General features: G+C 41.4%; 1 long non-coding RNA gene across 1 annotated transcript in view; it reads left to right on the top strand.

The window, feature by feature from the left end:
• The first annotated feature begins 2,139 nt into the window (after window positions 1-2,139).
• LOC133253996 (uncharacterized) overlaps window positions 2,140-19,825 on the top strand; it is a 28,303-nt gene continuing 10,617 nt past the window's right edge. The window contains exons 1-3 of the long non-coding RNA XR_009738525.1: window positions 2,140-2,274; window positions 4,480-4,639; window positions 13,495-13,580. This is a non-coding gene — a long non-coding RNA (uncharacterized LOC133253996). The remainder of the gene's footprint in view (window positions 2,275-4,479; window positions 4,640-13,494; window positions 13,581-19,825) is intronic.

The following is a 19,825-nucleotide window of genomic DNA, read 5'->3' as shown; positions in this document are numbered from 1 at the left end:
AGTTAGTACAGTGCTTCCCAGGTAGTTCAGGGGTAAAGAATCCACCCGCCAACACAGGAGACTCAGAAGATGTGGGTCCAATCCCTGGGTCAGGATGATCCCCTGGAGAAGGAAGTGGCAACCCACTCCAGGATTCTTGCCTCAAAAATCTCATGGGTAGAGGAGTCTGGCAGGCTACAGTCCTTGGGATGGCAGAGTCGGACTTGACTTGGGTGACTGAGCAAGCAAGTATAATGCTGGCCAAGGGAGAGGGAAGTCTGGAATGAGAAAGAGAAGGGAGATGATCAGTATTAACTCTAGCTCCAAGAGCAACTGCTGCATCATCAGTGATTATAGCTTAGGTTGAAAATCCTGTTGAAATCTACCTGCTGCTGCTGCTGCTAAGTCACTTCAGTCGTGTCCGACTCTGTGTGACCCCATAGATGGCAGCCCACCAGGCTCCCCCGTCCCTGGGATTCTCCAGGCAAGAACACTGGAGTGGGTTGCCATTTCCTTCTCCAATACATGAAAGTGAAAAGTGAAAGTGAAATCGCTCAGTCATGTCCGACTCTTAGCGACCCCATGGACTGCAGCCTACCAGGCTCCTCCGCCCGTGGGATTTTCCAGGCAAGAGTACTGGAGTGGGGTGCCATTGCCTTCTCCGGAAGTCTACCTAGGAGATTATAACTGGGTGTTAGTTTCAAGAATGAGACATAACAACTTTTCTCAGACAGGAAGTGAGGACATCCTGTTCATGTATGAGATTTGGTTATAGTGAAGAGTGAAAACAAATCTGAGAGGTGCATGGGGTGAGTTGTAATAGACCAATATTGCCTCGGTCCCTATTTCCACAATATTTTCTATCCCCTGGGTCTCAGGTGTCACCTGGCTTCCCAGCCTGAGCAGCCACAGTGATAGCTCCCACAGATTCTGCAGTTCACTTTATATTCTAATACCACTGATGGTCTCAGCTTCCCCTGAAGGGTGAGCACTGTTCTGAGACTGTTCCAAACAGCCTCTTTGGAAAAATCCCACATGCCTGACAACCAGCTATGCTTTCTTCAGAAACTGGCCAATCTGGGTAATGCACTATTTAGTGTGGGCTTCCTCTTTTTCCCTACCTTATTTCCCACTTCTTCCCTGGCACTGCACTTGCTAATAGAATATTGGCACATAATCTGTCTCAGATTTTGTCTTCCTGGGAACCAAGCAAGGGTAGCCATATATAATAGGAAGACTTTTAAGTTGTATCTTAATTGTTTTCCTGTTTCTCTTCCATTTTTGATTTCTCTTCCATTTCCTTGAGCAAATATATCTTAAATCAAGGTTCAAGAAACTTACTTTGTGAAAGAGCTAGATGTTAAATATTTTTTGGCTTTGTAGTCCATATGGTCTCTGTTGCAACTGCTCAACTCCGCTCCTGTAGAGAGAAAGCAATCACAGTAAAACATAAGTGAAGGAGCGTGGCTGTATTCCAATAAAACTTTATTTACAGAAGCAAGCTATAGGCTGGATTTTGAACACAGGCCTTAGTTTGCTCACACCTGTATTAAATTAAAAGTACCATGATGTGATGGCAAGAGCTTGAGTTTTGTAGGAAAGTAGATCTGGATTTGATTCCCAGTCCTACTGTTAATACTTACCAGGCTTCCCTGGAGGCTCAGTGGTAAAGAATCTGCTTGCCAGTGCAGGAGATGCAGGTTTGATTCCAGAGTCAGGAAGATCCCCTGGAGAAGAAAATGGCAACCCACTCCAATATTCTTGCCTGGAAAATCCCATGGACAGAGAAGCCTGGTGAGTTACAGTACATGAGGTCACAGAAGAGTTGGACACGACTTAGTAACTAAAACAAGAGCCTACTACTTACTACTATAATTGTGCAAGTTAATTTCTCTGAGCCTCAACTTTCTCATTTATTCAAGTGGGCTTTGTAACATTTCACATTTTTGTAGTAATTACCTGAGATAATAAGATATATTTGACACAGTGTAAATGCTCCATAAATCAAAGCAATTGTCTTATTTTATTTTTTCTGAACAGCAGTTTGCATATACCCCAGAACATCTTAAGTATTCAATAAATGCTGGTTAAAGAAGAAAAAGATACAAAATCAGCAAACTGCATTCTTCTCATGACAGGTTTCTTATGTAACCTTTCCTAACATCTTTTCTGTCCTTCATATAAATGCATAGATTATCTGTGTGTAAGCTGTGTGAAAGTGAGTGAAGTCACTCAGTCGTGCCCGACTCTTTGCAACACCATGCACCAAGCTCCTCCGTCCATGGGATTTTCAAGGTAAGAAGTACTGGAGTGGGTTGCCATTTCCTTCTCCAGGGAATCTTCCCAACCCTGGGACTGAACCCAGCTCTCACATTGTAGACAGACGCTTTACCATCTAAGCCACCAGGGAAGTGTACGGTATTTCTAATAGGAAATCACTGAATTGGGATTTTGGCCATTAATCAGTCTCATGACTTTTAGTTATATGAGTTTTCCACAAGTCTAATCACTAGAGAAGATCACTGATGTTGCCACTTGAAGCTTTACAGATCAAATACATTGGAATATAGGGGATTTCCCTGATGGTTCAGTGGCTGAGACTTTGCCTTCTAGTGCAAGGGGTGCAGGTTTAGTCCCTGTCAGGGAACTAAGATCCCATATGCCTCACAGCCAGAAAACAACATTACAACAAGCTCAATAAAGACTTCTAAAATGATCCAAAAAACAAAAAAAAAGGAATATGAAGGCTGCCTGAAGATATTTCGTCTTCTCTAAGTTTGAGAGAGCCTGGGCTATTTTCGAGGCATGTGGTATATAAACCAATAAAGAAGTGCCAAATGGAGCTAAAATTGTGTGGTATATTTTAAATGTTTACATGAAGTAAAGTAGAGCTTTTAACCCTCAGAATAGAATGTATTATATTCCTTTTTGATTGTAGACTGTCAGAGGTCTGAACAGAAGGCACATCATGATTGTGGGACTGAGGCAAATGGACCTCGGGGTTCGACTTCTCTGAGCCTGACCCTGCTCAACTCATAAGACTTCTAACTTGTTGGCACTTTAAAGCATTTTTCAACAACTGTTTTATGCTTCTGAGAAGTAGTTCTACACTTCCATAAAGCACACCTGGAAATATCGGTACATTTTGGATAATAGCTTTCATATTTCAAAATTAAATCTGATAACTTACTTAGTGTGGAATGAGAAAAACAGATGCTCAGCCAGAAGAAATTCTATAAAATTCAGTTTAGATTGATACACCTAAAGCCATGCATAGGTAATAAGTAGTATCATCCAACTTGGGGGAATATGTTTTGGAACTAAATGCTACTTTTTATTAAGTTTAGAGAAATGATACGTATATATATAGGATGCATTAAAAGTATATATCAGTGGGAGTTTTTTATTATGGGTTGGTATAAATTATCCTTGGAGTCCTCTAGAACTAAAATGCTTTGCAATAATCTTTATGAGTGTGCCCATGGCCACAAAATTGTGTAATAAAGATCATAGTGGGATCATACGCACAGCATTTTGTTGTAGACATGGGGTTCAGAATGTGTCTCCCATGTGGCTTTATACAGTTGACATCCTTCTGGCTGTCAGAATTCTATTTCTATCGACTACTATTTATAGAGCTGCATATTGTGGCAGGCCTCTACTATGAGCATTCACTTCAGACTCCTTAAGAATGATTACAAATGAACAAGAATGTTTCTTATTAATCACTGCCACCTGAGTGGTGAGGAAGCAAAGAAGAACTTATTATTTGTGGAATGTTTTTGAATGGATATGGTATCATATTTTATTCTCACTCTGACCTGGTGAGATATGTATTATAAACTCAATTGTGTAGATGAGAATCTACAGTCAAGTAGCTAGTAAATAGTCAAGATTTATTTTGGTATCAACTATGCTGAGATGTCTGGAAAGCCAACCATATTAATTGTACTATGATCATTTTATAAAAGGGACTTGAGCATCTGCAGATTTTGGTATTTGTAGGGCCTCCCAGAAGGGTGACTAGGTGGGCAGCTTTGATCCAGCTAAACTTAAGTGGTCATCGTATTGTTATTCCACAGCATCTGTTCTATGGAGTACAGTATCAGAGACTGGGATAGACATTTGTTTATGTCTTTCCTAATTCGTATACCCATGGTGTTTTCTGGAAACCTAGGTCAAATCTTCCATGAGTAGCTGAGAGGTGTTTAGATTTCTTTTAATTATTTTTCAGTCTTTTCCCCTTTTAGCTATCCAAGGGCAAAAATCATGTCTTATAATGAGAAGAATGATATGATAAAAGGGGCTCAAGTTTTGCAGTTAAGCAGATTGTCCCACTTTATGGGCAATGAAACTGAGGAATGATAAGATGAAGTGACTAGTCTGCGATCACACTACTGTGAAGTGGTAGAGACTGGATGAGAATACACGTTAATTTAATTCAAAAGCTATATCCCCACTTCTTTTCCTCCCCCTCTCTCGCCAAACAACGATGTGAAGAATGGACCCACGATGGGGATGTTATTTGGTCCTAATGTACAGTTGGATCCTTTCTGCACTGGTCAAGACATACATCTGGATTTACTAATGTCTCACATTTACAAATGTCTCAGTTGTTACACTTCAAACCTGGGAAGACTAAATCAGACAGTTGAAGCAGGTAAAAGAGAGTAACCACCATATTATTTGCTCGTAGAGATGCTTGAAGGTTCAATCACTTATGTTAATTGTACTATAATGCATGGCTTTCTGTAAGTGGGACATTGCATCCTGGATGTAGCTTTGACTGTAGCAGCAGATGGTGAGATCAGGGTTGTGTGGTTTGAAAAGTAGTACAAGAACTGACCTGAGTTAGCTTCTGGTCAGGCTGAGCTACGACTGACCCTACTGCCATGTTCGAGCTGTCTTCTCTCTGGCACATGGCAGACTGTGGAACCTGGTAAGTTTAGTTCAGTTCAGTTGCTCAGTCATGTCCGACTCTTTGTAACCCCATGGACTGCAAGCACACTAGGCTTCCCTGTCCATCACCAACTCCTGGAGCTTGCTCAAACTCTTGTTTGTTGAGTCAGTGATGCCATCCAACCATCTAATCCTCTGTTGTCCTCTTCTCCTCCTCCCTTCAGTTTTTCCCAGCATCAGGGTCTTTTCCAATGAGTCAGTTCTTCACATCAGGTGATCAAAGTGTTGGAGCTTCAGCTTCAGCATCAGTCCTTCCAATCAATATTCAGAATTGATTTCCTGTAGGATGGACTGGTTGGATCTCCTTGCAGTCCAAGGGACTCTCAAGAGTCTTCTTCAACACCACACTTCAAAAACATCAATTCTTAGGCGCTCAGCTTTCTTTATAGTCCAACTCTCACATCCATACATGACTACTAGAAAAACCATAGCTTTGACTAGATGGATCTTTGTTAGCAAAGTAATGTCTCTGCTTTTTAATATGCTGTCTAGGCTGGTGATAGCTTTTCTTCCAAGGAGCAAGCATCTTTTAATTTCATGACTGCAGTCACCAACTGCAGTGATTTTGGAGCCCAAGAAAATAAAGTCTGTAACTGTTCCCATCGTTTCCCCATCTATTTGCCATGAAGTGATGGGACCAGATGCCCTGATCTTAGTTTTTTGAATGTTGAGTTTCAAGCCAGCTTTTTCACTCTCCTCTTTCACTTTCATCAAAAGACTCTTTAGTTCCTCTTTGCTTTCTGCCATAAAGGTTGCATCATCTGCATATCTGAGGTTATTGATGTTTCTCCCAGCAATCTTGATTCCAGCTTGTGCTTCATCCAGCCTGGCATTTCGCATGATGTACTCTGCATATAAGTTAAATAAGAAGGATGACAGTATATAGCCTTGACATACTCCTTTCCCAATTTGGAACCAGTCCATTGTTCCATGTCTGGTTCTAACTGTTACTTCTTGACCTGCATAGAGATTTCTCAGGAGACAGGTCAGGTGGTCTGGTATTCTCATCTCTTTAAGAATTTTCCACAGTTTATTGTGATCCACACAGTCAAAGGCTTTGGCATAGTCAATAAAGCAGAAATAGATATTTTTCTGGAACTCTCTTGCTTTTTCTGTGATCCAGTAGATGTTAGCACATCCGTTGAATTCTCTCTGGCACATGGCAGACATAATTCTGTGGAACTTGGTAAAGTGATGCTTTAAGCTGAGAGTGAGGAACCACATTATCTAAAGGGACTATCAGCAGACTCATCACTCTATGGCAGCTGAGCCAGGTGCGGGGATTCAGTCATACCCATAGTCAGTAATTCTACTGTTGATAACTCACCTGACCTTCCATGGAGATGACTGTGCCAAGAATTTCATCCAGAATAGACTGAAAGCTGATGATTCAATCTGGTTACAGAGCACTGACCACAGAGACTGGTTCTTGCTGGGTGGTCTGGAGCAGGGTATTGTTCCAGTTCAAAAGGATAAATTGGAAATGTGCCTGCATACACATTCATGAAATAGTCTAATGTGTTCTGGAAGAAATCGCTCAGAGAGTACTGCTTTCTGAGGAACTGGTACACAATCCAAACATCAACACAGAATATTTAAATTTATTAAGTCATTTATTCATTCATTAAACAAATATATATGGGCTGCCAGATGTGAGCCAGTCACTATTCTAAACAACTGAGGCCCAAAGATGAATGAGATGCAATCCCTGCCTTCAAGGAGCTCACAGCCCAGTGGGGAGACAGATATATTAATGGACAAGTATAAAGGTGAGAGATTATTGCAAATAAAAAACTGCAGGGGATATTACTGGAGCAGTAAGAAAGGACCTCTCAGTTAGCCTGGTGTGTGGATAGGGGTTTAAGGGAGACTTCCTGGAAAAGGTAACTCTTGTGTTGAGTTTTTAAATAGATGTTATAGTATATCTGACAAAATATAGGGTGAATAATAGTCCATGAAGAGGAACTTGGAGCAGTAAAGTACCATGCAGCCATGTGCCTTTTTGGAGAACATCATGAAGTTTATTGTTGATGGAACATATTTAGGATGATTATAATATATCCCAAAAGTTGTCTTCTTTGTCCAAAATCAGAGCCGTATTGCTCTCTCAAATTGTTCTAATTTGCTACGATCTATAGTTATCAATAACTTGAGTGATATATCAGAGTTCAAATGATGAAATTTGAGTGCCCAATAATCATTGCAACAAAATAACAATATGTGCTCTCTTTTTTGGAGAAGGCAATGGCACCCCACTCCAGTACTCTTGCCTGGAAAATCCCATGGGTGGAGGAGCCTGGTAGGCTACAATCCGTGGGGTCGCAGAGTCGGACACATCTGAGCAACTTCACTTTCTCTTTTCACTTTCATGCACTGGAGAAGGAAATGGCAACCCACTCCAGTGTTCTTGCCTGGAGAATCCCAGGGATGGGGGAGCCTGGTGGGCTGCCGTCTATGGGGTCGCACAGAGTCCGACACGACTGAAGCGACTTAGCAGCAGCAGCAGCAGCTCTCTTTCTACATAAAGATGCCTAAGGCTTAGTGGGATATGTCTGGTTTCTGCAAGTACCAGACTACCAAACTCAACAGAAATTTAACTGGGAACACCATCCTTGCATCTCTTAGGCTTTAATGGTGGCGCTAATCTTCACCTTTAATGGTGGCACTAATCTTCACCATCCCTCCTGAGATTATATTGTTTTTGATTTACTATCTTGGTTCTTTGAGACCAGAGCCATTTCAAAGGTTTCTATTTGGTCTTCTCCACTAGAATAGGTCTTAGTCCATAAGTTGAGGACCCAATGTGGGGGTTACTGTAACTGTTTAACATGTCAATTCCAATTATAAGGTAGGGAACTAAGGAAATGACCACTGGGAGTGTCTCTGTAGGCCAGACTTTAACCATAACTGGATTTATTACCTGTCATCTATAAGCCCTACTCTAACATGGAAAAGACTCTGATGCTGGGAGGGATTGGGGGCAGGAGGAGAAGGGGACGACAGAGGATGAGGTGGCTGGATGGTGTCACAGACTCGATGGACATGAGTCTGAGTAAACTCCGGGAGTTGGTGATGGACAGGGAGGCCTGGCGTGCTGCGAGATTCATGGGGTCGCAAAGAGTCGGACACGACTGAGTGACTGCACTGAACTGAACATGGAAACAATGATGATTTAGGTTTCTGTGCTTGCTGTGCTCACTAAGTCATGTCTGACTCTTTGCGATCCCATGGACTGCAGCCCACTAGGCTCCTCTGTCCGTGGGGATTCTCCAGACAAGAATACTGGAGTGGGTTGCCGTGCTCCCCTCCAGGGGCTCTGGACCTCTGGGATCTGTCAATTCAGACACTGAATAAACTAACCTTGATCTGTCTGGGGACTCCCCCTTCCTCAGTGTGTCTAGTCAGCTGAGTATATCACTGTACATCCCAGTGGGGAAGAACAAGGGAAGTCACTACAGTATGTTCTTATAGCAGTGTTGCTATGTTCTTTTTTAGAGAGCCTTTTAAATCAGGTGATTCTGGATCAGAAAACTGAGCAAGGAATTGGTACCCTTTTTTCTGATTGTAGAAGTAAAGGAGAATGCTTATTGCCCAGTGGTCTGTTTGGCCCCTACAGGTGCCATATTGTGTTAACCATCTCCACAATTCCCTGTTCTTCAAGACCTTTTGGCTACCCTCTGCTCTTGCATGTAATTATGGTAACTGGTGTCTGATGGGAAAGTACCCCCATCTAGGCTCTAATACTTTGGAGCTGAGTGTTACTGAGCTCAGTTCTGTGACTGCCTCCCCTACAGTCAGCCAAGCCTACAGAGAGGGTCCACCATGAATATCTACTGATGCTCATGCCCCTCCCACCATTGCCATTTTCATGGCCTTGGTGAATGATGCACTCTGTTCTCTGGGCTTCACTGTAGAACATAATCTTCTGGCCTGTTAATACATTCATTCCAGTATGCCTACTTCTTTTAGCCTCTTTATTTCTTCCTCTGCCATCAGCCAAGGCAACCCATGCACTTCCATTTATCTCAACATTGGCCATAAGCTTTTTTGAAGCATCTAAGAGCCACACTAGCAGTGAGTTTGTTGCATCAGTTGGGGTCCTTACCAAGATATTAAATATACTGGCTTGGACAGTAAATGTTTGCTCATTTAATCTTATATTCTGTATTTTTTTAATATACATTCTAGATACTCATATCAATCTGAGTCTAGTCAGGAAACAGAAACTATATTGTAATATGAACAAGAGATTTTTAGCATAAACAATGATTAAACCATACTATAGGAGAGTAACTATAAGGGTGTAGAAAGAACTCTAAAGTACCCGTTGGGTTGAGGAAGCATATCCGTGGAAGGAACAGCTTAGAAGGGAGGCTCCCCACTCCAAAGCTTCAGACCTTACTGGGGTAGGTGTGGTTGCAGTTGATGGTTGAGATGTTTGCTGGGTTTCTTGGGTCAAATGTGGTCTGCTGTTTTCAGGCAACAGAACATAACTCTTTGGAGTGTAGGTAAGCTGAAGCTGATAGGTAGGCATGAAAAAGAGCTGGGGTGCCATGTTCAGTGCAAGTCCCAGAGTTCACTAGAATTGACAATAGGAAGACTCCAGCGAGATGGTCACCAGGTCTAGGCAAGGGCTGTGGGGTCACCAATGGAAGCTGTTAGCTCCATGTACACTCTTGTACAGACATGAGAACTCCCATGCAACAGCAGTACCACTCCCTATTTCTTCCTAACAAGACAGAGCTCTCTTCCTCACATGTGAAGACATTCTCCCCCTCTCCCATCTAAGAACATACACCATTCCAACAGTCTGACAGGGCTCTGTAGAACCAACATCTTGAGGGACACCCATCCAGATGACGTCATGCCATATTTCAGGGGCTCAGGTTTTTCCCAGGCATGGTCCTTAGCATAACAAACTTGCCTTAAGTGAGCATTTGGGCATCTATGGAATGCTGAAACATACCTATCAAATCTCTAGGATATTGCTCTGCTGTATCCTAGACAAGGACGTCTCAGTGAGCTCCCAAAGATATGCTCTGGATCTCACACTCAGCTTTCTTTTTTTTTTTTTTCAAATTTTTATTTTGTATTGGGGTTTAGCCAATTAACAATGCTGTGATAGTTTCAGGTGAACAGTGAAGGGACTCAGCCATACATATACATGTATCCATTCTCTCTCAATCTGCCCTCCCATCCAAGCTGCCACATAACATTGAGCAGAATTCTCTGTGCTATACATTAGGTCCTTGATGTTTACCAGTTTTAAATATAACTGTGTACATGTCCATCCCAAACTCTCTAACTATCCCTACCCCACCCCCATCCTTCTCCCCAGCAACCATAAATTCTTTCTGTAAGTCTGTTTCACACTCAGCATTTATCTGCCTGTTAATGATCAAAAGTTTCTCATCATCTCTGTAGGGCATCAAAACAACTTAGAAATAAGTAGTCATGTCCACTATCCTTGTATTGATGGCTATTTTTACTTCATATCTTTTGAATGGATTCACCCTGAGTACGGCAGAGACTACCACAACGTTGTAAAGCAGTTCTCCTCCAATTAAAAAAAAAAATGTCTGGATTGTTTAATCTACAACGATATTTCCTTCATCCCAGACATTTTCCCAGGTAACCACCCATGAAATCTCCAGCAACTGAGCTGCCAACTTGTGTCAGAAACTATCTATGCTCCACTTACCATTTAGGAGGGCATCCTTCTTGCCTTTCTCTGATGATGCCCTATTCCTATCTTTCCACTATTTCTCAGACCATCTCCTGTGCACTCGCATCAATTCATGCTTACTTAGAAGCAGGTACCAAGATGGAATTAGACATGTAAGAGATTTATTGGGAGAAGGAACTGGAGAAGGTGGGAAGAGGCTTAAAGCCACATGTAGGTCTGACATATGTGAAATGTGAGAGAGAAAGTGGATGACCAAGAGCAGTCGAGGTTTGGATGGATATACAATTTCAAAAACGGTGTATCCAGGCTAATGAGGAGTCCTCAGACAACACCACCTATTGGAGAATCCCCACATCTTGCCAGATTGGGCCTGCCTGAGAGCCTCTGCCATGCTCAGGCATTGCCTGAGAGTGGCCTCGGTGTGCAAATGGTCCAGAGGGGCAGCAGAGGGAGGAGAGGCACCAATCAATTATTCTCCCAACAGCAGTAAAGTTGAACAGTCATTTTCATTGCTTCTTTGGTGAGTCTGCACTGCAAAGCAACCTGCAGCACTCATCAAGGAGGTAGTTGATGGGTCAGGGAACTGAGAGCTTGAGGAGACAGCAGCTTTTTGAAGGCATGTATGTAGAAGACATAATAGAGAAGGGGGTGATGTTTGGCAGGGTCGAGGACTGGTGGTATCCTGACTTACCCCAGCAGAGCTGGAGGCAGGCTATGAGCTGCATCAGATTTGAGTGGTAGTTCATGAGCCATCAAAGGTGCTGTGAGGGCCTCGTACCATCAAAGTCTGGGTGTCACCAATGGAGTTGTTACTTTTAAACAGTGATAGAGAAACAGAAAGGCAGAATGGGAGAAGTAATTTAAAGTTCATTGGTTGGAATAAGATATACCTGAATCTGCATTGCAGTGTCCTTACTAGTAAAATAATAGTGTTGGTCTCAGAGGAATGTGATGATGAGGATCAAGTAAGAAAATCTACATAAAGCTCTTTGCACCAAACAAGACACATTGCACTCATTAGATTTCCACTGTAAAAAATATTCAACAGCTAATCAAAGACCAGAATCACAAAAGTTAAACAGGGAAGTGATAAGGATAAGCAGAGTGGATAGAATAATTCATTGATCATATTCTGTTGCTAGCAGGTTTTTTCCTGAAGATGGACTGTTCAGCATCTTTTGGTTCAAAAGAGTTCTTCAAACCCAGTAACTTAATTTATAGGGACACAGCAGTGAACAAGCTGATTAAAATCTCTGTGTTAATGAGCTTACATTCCAGTGGGAGCAGGCTGGGTATACCCATATTTCTGCTGAAATCCTCTCTGTCTGCATTGAAGGAGCTCTCCCAGAAAACTAAGAACTCAGCTGGGGGGAGGGGGTGCTGTAGACGGATTTCAAGAAGGGTTGTTGTCATTCAGTTGCTAAGTCATGTCCGGACTATTTCAGACCCCATGGACTGCAGCATACCAAGCTTCCCTGTCCTCCATTATCTCCCAAAGTTTGCTCAAACTCCTGTCCATTGAGTTAGTGATGCCATCCAACCATCTCATCTTCTGTCACCCACTTCTCCTCCTTTTCTCAGTCTTTTCCAGCATCAGAATCCTTTCCAGTGAGTTAGCTCTTCGAATCAGGTGGCTAAAGTATTGGAGCTTCAGTTTCAGCATCCAGTCCTTCCAATTAATATTCAGATTGATTTCCTTTAGGATTGACTGGTTTGATCTCCTTGTTTTCCAAGGAACTCTGAAGAGTCTTCTCCATCACTATAATTAGGAAGTATCAATTCTTTGGTGCTCAGCCTTCTTTATGGTCCAACTCTCACATCCCTACATGACCACTGGAAAAACCATAGCTTTGGCTCTATGAATCCTTGTCCCTAATGGCTCAGATGGTAAAAAAAAAAAAAAAATCTCTCTGCAATGCAGGAAGCCCAGGTTTGATCCCTGGGTCAGAAAGATCCCCTGGAGAAGGGAATGGCAACCCACTCCAGTATTCTTGCCTGGAGAATTCCATGGACAGAGGAGCCTGGTAGGTTACAGTCCATGGGGTCAAAAAGAGTCAGACTTCAAGAAGGGTAGGGGAGAGAAGAATCCTCTTGCAACCCCCACTGGTTTCTTTATGGGAATTTCTTCCTTCTCAGTACACAGTATAGTGGTTAAGTACAGGAACGTGACCCATGTTTACATTTTGCCTTCATTCAACATTGAGTAGTTGTATGTCCTGGGTATGTTACTGTGCTGCCTAGATGTCATTTGTCTCTCCAAATCTGTTCTCCAGTCTTCTCCACCCGGCTCTGTATTTAGGAGGCCAGCCTTTAGAGACTGCATCACCAAGTTCCCTTATCCTATGGTTTCTAGTTGAGGCTGCCAATGTGATATAGTTCAGGAGATCAAAAAGAGGGAAGACAGGTCAGGGTGTTGATTATCCCAGCCACCTGCCCGTCAGGCCAGCTTGGCAGTGGCTGTGTCCTTCTACCAAAAGCTGTTGGCTGTTCTTACAGTGTTCCAGTCTGGGATAGTAAGAACTTTCTGATGGGATTAGCCTTTCACCATTGCTTGTTGGTTTCCCCTAATCTTACCAACAACTTTGTAAATAGTCACTTCATTAAACCCTCCTTATTTACCTCTTTTGGAGGTGGTGTTTATTCCCTGCTGGGGTGGATCTCAACAGGTATAATTGTTTTTCATTTATAAATCTTTTCCCTCACTTATAAAACAGATAATAAGAGCATTTATGTCATAGAGTCTTAGTGATGGTTAAATGAGGTAATGTAGATAAAATTCTTAGCATGGTGCCTACAGCATAGTAAATGTTCAGTGAATGTTAGCTGTCACTCTTGGTACTATTATCATTATGATTATAATTTGTATTCAGGTCCTGGACATTGGGACTGAGATAAGAATTCTGAGAACTGGGCTTTCATCCAAAACCTGCACTCAAGTCAGGATACTTGGCAACATGTAAGTGCAACCAAAGATTGGGTCCCTTTAGACCATTGCATGATAAATCCACTTTGCCAGCATACAACTCACAGCAGGATAGTTCTGATAATCATTATTTCTGAGTGCATTTAAAGGCCAAATATTAGTGCCATTACAGTTTACATTTCCCTTGATGCAAATTAAACTAATTTAGAGAAGGAATTCTTAATCAGTAGCTTGAGGTAGAGGAAAAAACCTCTAAGCACCTCAAAAGGCATTACTACAACTTAGAAAAGCAAGGCTTATCTCATCCTAAATGCTTTATAATTCCTGAATATATATTACAATGAAAATAAAGCAATACCTAAAAGAAATGCTGTAATTTATCCATATTATCTGTGCAGTCATTCTAATGGCCTCATCATAGTTTGGATCAGTTAGCATATTTTGTCATAGAGGAGATAATAGTCCTAATGAGTTTGGGTTGTAGATTTATCTCCATGTAGATTTATTTCCTCATACTCCAATATCCCAATTTATAAATGAATGGTCGTGATCACAAGAAGGATGGAGAGGTAGAGGGGGACGGTTTGGTACCTATTTAATTTGCACAAGTGGAAGAAAACTCCAAGTCCATGTTTTTCTGGTAATGAGTAAATAATATTATTTTTCTGTGCAACAGTCTAATTTTTTGGTATGTGAATAGAATAGATTTCCATGTAAAGAAAGAACAATGCAACTGATATACAAGTATTAGTAATGCACCATGGTGTCTATGCTAGTTTCCTTGAGCTGCCATAAGAAATTACCACAAACTGATTGGCTTGAAACAGAAATTTATCCTTTCACAGTTTTGGAGGCTAGAAATCCAAATCAGCAGGGCTGTGCTCTCCCTGAAGGCTCTAGGGGAGGATCCTTCCTTGCCTCTTCCTAGTTTCTGATGGTTGCTGACAATCTTGGGCTTTCCTTGGCTTGTGTGAGTGTTAAATCCAATCTCTCTCTCCATCTTCACGTGGCCATCTTCTCTCTGTGCCTGTGTCCAGATTCCATTCTTTTTGTAAAAATACCAGTCATATTGGATGTAGGGCCCACTCTAGTCCAGTATGACCTCACTTTGCATGATTATATCTGCAAAGACCCTATTTCCAAATAAGGTCATATTCACAGGTTTTCAGGGGGACATGAGTTTTGGAGGGACGTTATTCAATCTGTTGTAACTACTCATGGATTTAGTTCATCTCTTTGTGGCTCTTTTATGCTCTTCTGTATTTTTTTCTTCTTAGATATTTGCTTCACATATTTTTGGCTATTTTTCTTTCTTTTTAAAAATATTTGATTGGATCACCAAGGGAAGAAAGATTAAAGTTACATCATTTTGGTGATTACAAAGCAGACAGACTATGGGGCAAGTGGTTTGTCTTACCCCTCTTTACTCCCCTCCATAGGATATATACTCATATTTTCACTATCCCTTTGCTACATGGAAGACTATGGGTTGGTGAGGGAAGATTTCGGTGAATAATGAGCCATCAACAGGCTTCTCCGTATGCTGTTTTATAGTCCATAGACCCTAATAAGATGTTCTGCCAGGTAACTCCCAGTTCTCTGTTGCCCATGCCACAAGTTCTTCCTTCCCTGTATTCTTTTGCCTGAAGCTACCTGCCTCCAACCAGGGAACACTCCTGGTAAAAAGATTTCCTTTTGGCCCCTCTTAATATATCACTTAAAAGAATACCACAATTCTCTTCCATTTCCCAGCAAATGTGAGTTCACAATAACTAAACCGTAGAACTGGTGGATTATTTGGGCAGAGAGGAAATGTGGAAACAGAGACTCTTCTGCCTTCCCAAGCCCTCTCTGCTCAGGCCTCTTCCTCACCCTTCCCCAAGTAGGGAAGAGTTGCTAAACTGATTGTTCAAAGTCTTGAAATACTAATGGGCAGTCTGATGATGAGGTTTACTGTGTTCATGCTCATGCACTCATGGGCTTTCTGCTGCAACCCTCCATCATCCTGCTGGTGTGGTGGGAACCTGAATCTGCCTTGTTGATCACCACAAAGTATGCCTGCACTCGTTGGTCATTGCTTTGATTTCTCGCCCATGACAGGCCAGAAGTGGTAAGAGCCTATCGTAGGTTAGGAGTAGGGGTAAGAAGTGGCTCCACTTTGTAGTGTAGAGTATGGGCACACACAGCCCACCCTAGTCTTTTACCGTCATTGTGCACTGGCGGTAATTGGGCAGGGCTAAGCCAGTAAAATCACAGAAACAACCCAGCACTTTGCACTTTGTGTGTTGGGGGGCTGGGGGGAAGGCACAGCAGTAAATTTGAGTAAGGGTGGTTGTCAGAGCAGAACATGTATATTTTGGATCCCTTAGCCAAATATGTCAACATCCCAGCAACACTTCTAACAAGTATATTACAAGCAATGTCTGCAATAAGAGAACTGGGTTTATTAGCTGGCTTAACTTATTCAGGCCATTCATTAGTTTAAATAATTGGGAATTGGTCCTATTGTGGCAGCCCATGGTATGTTGTAGGTAGCCCATTTCATAGATGAAGCTATGTTACATTGTTATAGGAAGTATGAAGCATGTTCACACTGTTCATGGGGCTCTCAAGGTAAAAATACTGAAGTGGTTTGCCATTCTCTTCTCCAGTGGACCACATTTTGTCTGAACTCTTCACCATGTCCTGTCTGTCTTGGGTGGCCCTACATGGCATGGCTCATAGTTTCATTGAGTTAGACAAGGCTGTGGTCCATCTGATCGGATTGGTTAGTTTTCTGTGATTGTGGTTTTCATTCTGTCTGCCCTCTGATGGAGAAGAGTAAGAGACTTATGGAAGCTTCCTGATGAGAGAGGAGGCCTTACAAATAGCTGAGAAGAGAAAAAACATGAAAGGCAAAGGAGAAATGGAAAGATATACCCACTTGAATGCAGAGTTCCAAAGAATAGCAAGGAGGAATAAGAAAGCCTTCCTCAGTGATCAGTGCAAAGAAATAGAGGAAAACAATAGAATGGACAAGACTAGAGAACTCTTCAAGAAAATTAGAGATCCCAAGGGAACATTTCATGCAAAGATGGGCATAATAAAGGCCAGAAATTGTAGGGACCTAATAGAAGCAGAAGATATGAAGAAGAGGTAGCAAGAATACACAGAAGACCTGTACAGAAAAGATCTTCATGACCTAGATAACCATGATAGTGTGATCACTCATCTAGAGCCAGACATCCTGGAATGCGAAGTCAAGTGGGCCTTAGGAAGCATCACTATGAACAAAGCTAGTGGAGGTGATGGAATTCCAGTTGAGCTATTTCAAATCCTAAAAGATGATGCTGTGACAATGCTGCACTCAATATGCCAGAAAATTTGGAAAACTCAGCAGTGGCCACAGGCTGGAAAAAATAAGTTTTCATTCTGATCCCAAAGAAAGGCAATGCCAAAGAATGTTCAAACTACTGCACAATTGCACTCATCTACACTCTAGCAATGTAATGCTCAGAATTCTCCAAGCCAGGCTTGAACAGTACGTGAATCATGAACTTCCAGATGTTCAAGCTGGATTTAGAAAAAACAGAGGAACCAGAGATCAAATTGCCAACATCTGTTGGATCATCGAAAAAGCAAGAGAGTTCCAGAAAAAACATCTATTTCTGCTTTACTGACTATGCCAAAGTCTTTGACACTGTGGATCACAACAAACTGTGGAAAATTCTGAAAGAGATGGGAATACCAGACCACCTGCCCTGCCTCTTGAGAAATTTGTGTGCAGGTCAAGAAGCAAGAGTTAGAACTGTACTTGGAACAACAGACTGATTCCAAATTGGGAAAGGAGTACATCAAGGCTGTATATTATCACCCTGCTTATTTAACTTATATGCACAGTACATCATGAGAAATACTGGGCTGGATGAAGCACAAGGTGGAATCAAAATTACTGGGAGAAATATCAGTAACCTCAGATATGCAGCTGACACCACCCTTATGGCAGAAAGCGAAGAAGAACTAAAGAGCGTCTCGATGAAAGTGAAAGAGGAGAGTGAAAAAGTTGGCTTAAAACTCAACATTCATGTCCATATGGACATGGGGAGAAGAGAGGAGAGGATGAGATGTGTGGAAAGACTAACATGGAAACTTACATTACCATATGTAAAATAGATAGTCAACGGGAATTTGCTGTAGGCTCAGAAAACTCAAACAGGGTCTCTGTATCAACCTAGAGGGGTGGGATGAGGAGGGAGACAGGAGGGAGGTTCAAAAGGAAGGGGATATATGTATACCTATGGCTGATTCATGTTGAGGTTTGACAGAAAACAACAAAATTCTGTAAAGCAATTATCCTTCAATAAAAAACAAACACACACACACACACACACACACACACAAAACCCCTCAACATTCAGAAAACTAAGATCATGGCATTGGGTCCCATCACTTCATGGCAAATAGATGGGGAAACAATGGAAACAGTGACAGACTTTATTTTTTGGGCTCCAAAATCACTGCAGATGGTGACTACAGTCGTGAAATTAAAAGACACTTGCCCCTTGGAAGAAAAGTTATGGCCAGCCTAGACAGCATATTGAAAATCAGAGACATTACTTTGCCAACAAAGGTCCATCTATTCAAAGCTATGGTTTTTCCAGTAGTCATGTATGGTTGTGAGAGTTGGACCATAAGGAAAGCTGAGTGCTAAAGAATTGATGCTTTTGAACTGTGGTGTTGGAGAAGACTCTTAAGAGTCCCTTAGACAGCAAGGAGATCCAACCAGTCCATCCTAAAGTTAAACAATCCTGAATATTCATTGGAAGGGCTGATGCTGAAACTCCAATACTTTGGCCACCTGATTCGATGAACTGACTCATTAGAAAAGACCCAGATGCTGGGAATGATTGAAGGCAGGAGGAGAATGGGACGACAGAGGATGAGATGGTTGGAATGCATCACCAACTTGATGGACCTGACTTTGAGTGAACTCTGGGAGTTGGTGATGGACAGGGAAGCCTGCTTTGTTTGCAGTCCATGGGGTCGCAAAGAGTTGGACACGACTGAGTGACTGAACTGAACTGAACTGATGAAGCATGTACTTTGAAAGTGGCTTTACACTTATTCATGGCATCGTTGTACAACAAAAGAGAATATCATTTCATAGTGGCTCTGACTAATGTGTTACTAGCCAGTCATTAGATCCTAATGTTTACATCTCTGTGTAATACTTAAGTTTTACTGGACACAACACTGTTAATACTGGTGCTATTGGAATATTTTTTATTAAGCTATTCAGTGACTAGCTTTGACGCTGTGGCAATATTCTAGATCCTAAGTTATTAACTGAATATGTATTGGACTCTGGTTCTTTGTCTTATCAAAGAGAAAGGTTATTAAAATTATGAAGGATTTAGCTTATCAAAGGTCCTTTGCAAGATCATTAGTTAAAACAGAATTTGGAAATGTAGTTTATTTCAAATTAAACCAAAGTATATATTATTAATAAAACCATTAAAACCAGCAAGACTGTTAACTATTTTTAATGGATTGGTTAAAAGAGCAGAATTTTTAAATCCATATATATAAAGTTTTGACAAGATAAAATAATTAATTGATCTGTTTCTTATGAATAAGAGTTTAATATTTATAAGGAATATTTTACATATATCTAGTTTTAGTCATTTGGTTATACATTTAACATTTCTGTAGTTCCAAAAGAACCCAAGCTGATATAAATAAAGATTATTAGAAAAATACATAAAGTAAAACTATTAAAAATATTTTGTGACAGGTAGGATACAATTATTATCTGTAAATGAGTATAATCATGGGTGACAGGTATGATATGGGTAAAATTTTTAAGCAAATTGAGAAGAAAGAGAAAAACATGTTTTTGTGCTACCTTCTTCCAGAACCTGAATGGACTCTAATGGAATAAACTCTTCCTTGTTTTTTCCCACAAGAACATGAATTTTTCACATGAGTACCATTAACAGATCATTCATTGTTTTTGTTCAGTCTAAGTCATGTCCTATTCTTTGTAATGTATCCTATTCTTTGTAACTACAATGGACTATAGCTGACCATGCTCTGTCCATGAGATTCTCCAGGCAAAATACTGGAGCAGGTTACTATTTCCTTTCTCCAGGAGATCTTCCTGACCCAGGGATTGAACCTGGGTTTCTTGCATCGTAGGCAGACTTTTTACCATCTGAGCCACCAGGAAAGCCCTGTCAGTAAACTTGCAGGAAATGTCAGAGTTGCTGCATTTTCAGGCTGAGGAAGCAACGCCTATA

The sequence above is a fragment of the Bos javanicus genome, chromosome 9 (assembly GCF_032452875.1).
Source record: "Bos javanicus breed banteng chromosome 9, ARS-OSU_banteng_1.0, whole genome shotgun sequence".
Taxonomy (NCBI): domain Eukaryota; kingdom Metazoa; phylum Chordata; class Mammalia; order Artiodactyla; family Bovidae; genus Bos; species Bos javanicus.
Note: the sequence above shows the minus strand (reverse complement) of the source record. Positions and strands in the feature narration are given on the sequence as shown.